Source organism: Octopus bimaculoides, chromosome 11 (assembly GCF_001194135.2).
Source record: "Octopus bimaculoides isolate UCB-OBI-ISO-001 chromosome 11, ASM119413v2, whole genome shotgun sequence".
Classification (NCBI taxonomy): Eukaryota; Metazoa; Mollusca; class Cephalopoda; order Octopoda; family Octopodidae; genus Octopus; species Octopus bimaculoides.
In genome coordinates this window covers 1,014,649-1,020,228 of record NC_068991.1, presented here as the reverse complement: position 1 = coordinate 1,020,228, position 5,580 = coordinate 1,014,649, and positions in this window count along the sequence as shown.

Below are 5,580 nucleotides of genomic sequence, written 5' to 3'. Positions count from 1 at the left end.
TATATGCATATATACATACGTATATGTACATACATCTATACGTATATATATATGCATATGTGGGCACAGGGCATCACGAAACGTGTGCACACCAAAAAATACGAAGTACGAGTACATGGAATATGTACTATTTTTTCGAACAACGAACGACACAAATGGAAAACAAGACAAGCAGCATAAAGAACGACCCCAAAATAAGATATACCAACAACCAGTCTTCTTTCTTGTACGAAGACAAGAAGAAAACGAGGAAGTTGGCTAACCATGTCTGGGGCCATGAAGAGACCCATCGTTGAGCGATCCACGCTATACGTTACCTGATCAAGGAGGAGCAGGTTTTCTACAAGCGATAGAACTTATATCCTTTTTAAATCTAAGAACTCCACCGAACTGAATTTTAGAGTCGAGATTTTCACTAAATGCAAGCATCTGAATAAGTTTCTGTTATTACCCTCTCCGGATTAAGAGAACATTACCGTCTCCGGATTAGGCATACAGTCTCATAAACTTTAACTTTTTCCTGCCCAATTAACCACTCCAACCATTGTTAATTCCTGACGGACCAAAGGGACACAATTCCCTTCCCCCTTTTTTTGTCATTTGTTTTTTTCTTTTGCCTTTTTCTCGCTTTTTTCCCAAGAGCAATCATATTTTATTTTAAACTTGAGAGATTGCAAAATAGTGCACGACATACCACTGCAGAATCAGAGCCTGTGATCATCGATCCTTTTCAACATTTCAGCTTTATCATAGATCGATATGTTCTACCTAAACTAGATCTCCCTACATCTACTTCTTTCCAGCTTTGTGGGGCCTCCAATTTCTTCAACTCTGTCCCTAGTTATTTCTGCCTTCATGTTTCACGATGATTTATAATCTTTCGACCTATTTATTTACATATTACATTAATTATAGTTATTTTCTGATTTATTACTAATCCATTAATTTCTCATATATTTAATCCAATTTTCCTCCCTCCTAATCAGATCAACAACTACCAGCGTCGATCTTTACAATCTCCTGCAAACGTTCTGCCGAGGTTGCAACGCTCCCCCACACTTGAAAACTTCCAGACACTTTCCATCGTTACAATGCCTTTTGTGTATTGCAATGACTAAGTGGTTCAAAACTTCGTTTGGCATTCTTGTGATTCTGGTTTCAATCCTAGATCACCGCATCTTGGACATATGTCTGTCCCCTATTTGGTGGTGGCTCACTTAATCTGTCGCCAAAATTAACATCTACCACTTACCCCTACGTAGACTTTAGCATCCCCCTCCCCACCTTGCTGCAATAATTCGTGGAGAAAAGGCATTCTGTGAGAAGATAACTTCTTCCCTGTCCTTTCCCCACCCTTGGAACCCCAAAGAAAAGTTAAGGGTTCTGTCGTTCTTCCTCCGATAAGCAATAATAAAATAATGTCTATCCGTTTGGTTTTGAATTTGATATCGTCTGAACGGATGCTTATATGATATTGTGTGTGCGCGCGTGTGTGTAGATTGGTAGATAAGTAAATGGACGGACAGGCAGACAGATAGACAGACAGACAGATAGACAGGCAGACAGATAGACAGACAGACAGACAGATACATGTACACATAAACACACACACACACACACACACGTATATATATAAATGAGTGTTTTGTATACGTGAATGTACGGTGTGTGGCTTTAGCTGTGTGGTGGAGGTGAGTGGGTAAGTGAGATCTAGTCCTTGAAATGCGTCCCCCTCCCACGAAACCCCGACCGATATTGCGAATATTCCGCTGTTCGACGGAGCCAGTGTCCCAGTTGTGTCGTTGTTTCTATAAAGAAGGAGAGGTGACTTTTTGTCAGGACAGACTGACATTGTGTTTCGTTGAGTTATCAAGGTGAAGATGAGGTCAAGAAACCCCCGAAACAATGATCGAAATAAGGGAGGGGCAGACGAGGGGGACACGGTTTCATATCTCTAGTGAATTCCTTACGACAGAAACTCATTAAGAGATTGCGAAAGAAACAATAATAATAATAATAATAATAATAATATTTTTATTATACTTGAAACTGGATTATAAGGCGATATATATGTGTGTGTGTGCGTGTGTGTGTTTGTGTGTGTGCGCGCGCGCGCGTGTAAAGATACAAACACACACACAAACAATAAATACCCAAAGGAATGGAGATTATTTTCCAGTATAAAATTTCTCAGCCATGTTAATTAGCGAAAGAGAGAGAGAGAGAAAAAAGGAGGAGGAGAGAGATGTCTGTACACTCTCTGCTCAGTATTCTGTATTGTGTGCATGTGTGTGTGTATTCAGTAGGGTCCATATATATGTTATGGATCTCTAACTATTATTGACGCTGTTGTTAATGAAAGGGACACGTTGGCTGTGCGTGTTTGATAAGGTGTGACAGATATACCGGCACCTGTCACACCTGACGATAGACATGTGCTTTACACCCTTTCTGCGTCTCGCTCTGTGTGTGTGTATTGGATCGTGAACCTGCATGCCGGTCCAATGACCAACAATACAAACTGACATATAACCACAACGATAGTTATTACACACACCGTGAAGTTTGCATCGATTTTGTTTACGACAAACTTCACCTTTGTCGACTTTTCTTTCAAGTTTTCCGACTGTCGTTTGTTTTGAAGGAATGTTCGATCGGTAATGAAATCCTGAAATCAATTACTTCGTCTGATTAAGGTCCAGCGTATTCTGATGGCTTGGATTGTGCGTTTCAATCCCGGTCTTGTGTTCTTCTCTCTGATCTGTTCGGTGTTGTCCAATAGGTATTCGTTTCCAGAGAGAGGAAAGAAAACGAGCGGGAGACCGATCTCGGAAGACATGAGCTCGAACACCGACGACGTCGGCCAACGGGGCAGCAACGAACTCAGAGCCTCTGCCTGGGTAGGGTTGAGTATATCTAAGTATAAATCCTTGGACTGCTACGAGTCTTTCTATGTTATATACATCATCAACAACGATACAAATCCTCTTCACCGTTCGCTATGAAATGTTACGGATGCTTCCAAAGTCTGAAAGCTCAGGTCCTGGTGTGTTTCCCCGTCTTTCTAATATATATATCCATTGCTTAGCACGCCGGGCGAAATGCCTGGCGGTATTTCGTTCTGAGTTCAAACTCCGCCGAAGTCGACTTTGCCTTTCATCCTTTCGGGGTCGATAAATTAAGTACCAGTTGCATACTTGGATCGCTCTAATGAACTGAACCCCGCCCCAAAACTTTCGGGCCTTGTGCCTAGAGTAGAAAAGAATATATATCTATTGTAATATGAGTTATTTTTAATTGCCATTATGTCGAGAAATGGTAATTCTGTAGGGTTCGACTTCCTTGTAAATTTCTGGGATTGATGCAAATTGGACAGAGGGACGCTTTTAAAATAGAAAACACTCACCAAGAAATCTTTCCCTTGGTTCCTCTACAACCAGGCCCATAATTTTCAACCACTTTCGGTACAGTTTTTGTTCCAAATACCTCATTACTGAATGTGCATATACTGCAGCAAATGTGGTTGCCATGGTTGTACCCCCGACCTGTAAATATATTCATCCTATTGTATTATCCTCAAGAGTGAGACTGGTAGAATCTTTTGGGTCGGCAACTAAATTCCCGCCGTTCTTTTTTTTTTTTTAATTTAGGAATTTATTGCGTTTTTAAATTTTGGAATCTATTTTTTTTTCGAGAATTCTATTTTTGAATCATTTTGGAATCTTTTTTTTTTTTTTTTTTTCGAGTTAATTTTAGTTAATCTTTATTTATTTTCAGATCATTAAAATGGAATGTCAAGTTAAGAAAAACGAGCATTTTCGATACCTCCTCCTTTTTGCTTTTAATCAAGGTTCTAAGGCCGCAAAAGCTGCTAGCGACATTTGTGCTGTGTATGGAGAGGGTGCCATAGCTGAAAGAACCGCTCGTGATTAGTGTACCAAGTTAAAAAATGGAAATTTTGACCTCAAAGACGCACCTCGTTCTGGCCGTCGAGTTGAGTTCGATGAAGAGCGATTAAACCAAATTTTGCACGAAAATTCTCGTCAAACGACAAGGGAACTGGCAGAGAAAATGGAATGCTCCCACACTGCTATAGAGAAGCATCTTCACTCGATGGGAAAAGTTCAGAAGTATGGAGCATGGGTTCCGCATGCTTTAAGTGACAACAACAAAAATCAACGAGCCACGATCTCCGCTGGTTTGCTTGCTCGTCACCGCTCAACTCATGGATACGAGCAACGATTTCTTTACCGAATCGTTACTGACGACGAAAAATGGTGCCTGTAGATCAATATGAACCAGCGTAAGGAATGGCAGTTACACTTGAGATGGTTCGATCTGTGTTTATGTATTAGAGCGAACTAAGTGTTTAGTGATGCATCCTGCAAAGAGTGACAATTTCCTTATTAAGCAAGGTATCGGTCGCATTGTACCATCGCATGGGGTAAGTTGGGATCGGGCTGAGATGCAGGCATACATCTGTTTAAGGGACACGGTGGGGACATCATACGGATTTTAGTCGATTTTACTTCGACCCAAGATATGACTGGTACTTTATTTTATTGACTCCGAAAGGATGACAGGAAAAGTTGGCCTCGGCGGGATTTGAACTTAGAACGTAAAGAGAAAGAAAAAATAATGCCAGGCACGCAACAATAACAACAACAACGAGCAGCGGCAACTAAATGTGAATGTGTTTCTGGTTTCGAATAAGAAAAAAGTTGAATGGAGGAGAGAAGACACCCACAAAAAAAAAAGAAATGGATAAAACTAACAAAAAGAATATAAAGAACATTACACATTCGTAAAGAATTAAAAGCGAAAGAAGAAAAAAAATCTCTGGAAAAAATACTTTCAAAAAGAAAAGAAAAAAAAGAAGACATTTAAAAGAGAAGAGATTTAAAAGAAAAGTAACTACAAGACATTACGCTCTAAAAGACACGAAAATTACAACAGAGACGAACGGTTTGGGTGAATCCGGTTATTTCCGTAATGTTTATTATTTCAACAGTGAGTCAATGGTGTTTAGATGGTTCAGGGTATAGCTTCAGCTGTGAAAAGGATGGGGAAGGGGTGAGCCACCGCTCGGGGGAGGGGTTGGTCGTCGTTGGTTGAGGGTCAGGTTTCCATACATTCATGGAACAAACTGAATATGTTCACAATCTTCATTCTTAAAACTCTCTCCTCTCGTGATGACAGAGTCTTTAAAGGGGATGATGATGATGATGATGATGATAATGCCGCAGTTGTTGTTGTTGTTGTTTCACTGCAGACTTCAGACGCTTTTAAACACCCTTTGAACTTTCACTTCGCTGGAACTGGAAGCTTTTTGACCTTTCACAGTAAATAGAGACACTGGCAGGTGTTTTCATACCAGCATCCAATATCTGCGCCTGACGCAGATGGCTGTGTGTGTGCAACCATGTATGTATACATACACACACACACACACACATATATATATATATATATATATATATATATATACATACACACACACACACACACACATATACACATACTTGTATATACATACATGTACATCCATACATGTGTGTGTGCGCGCGCATGTATATCATC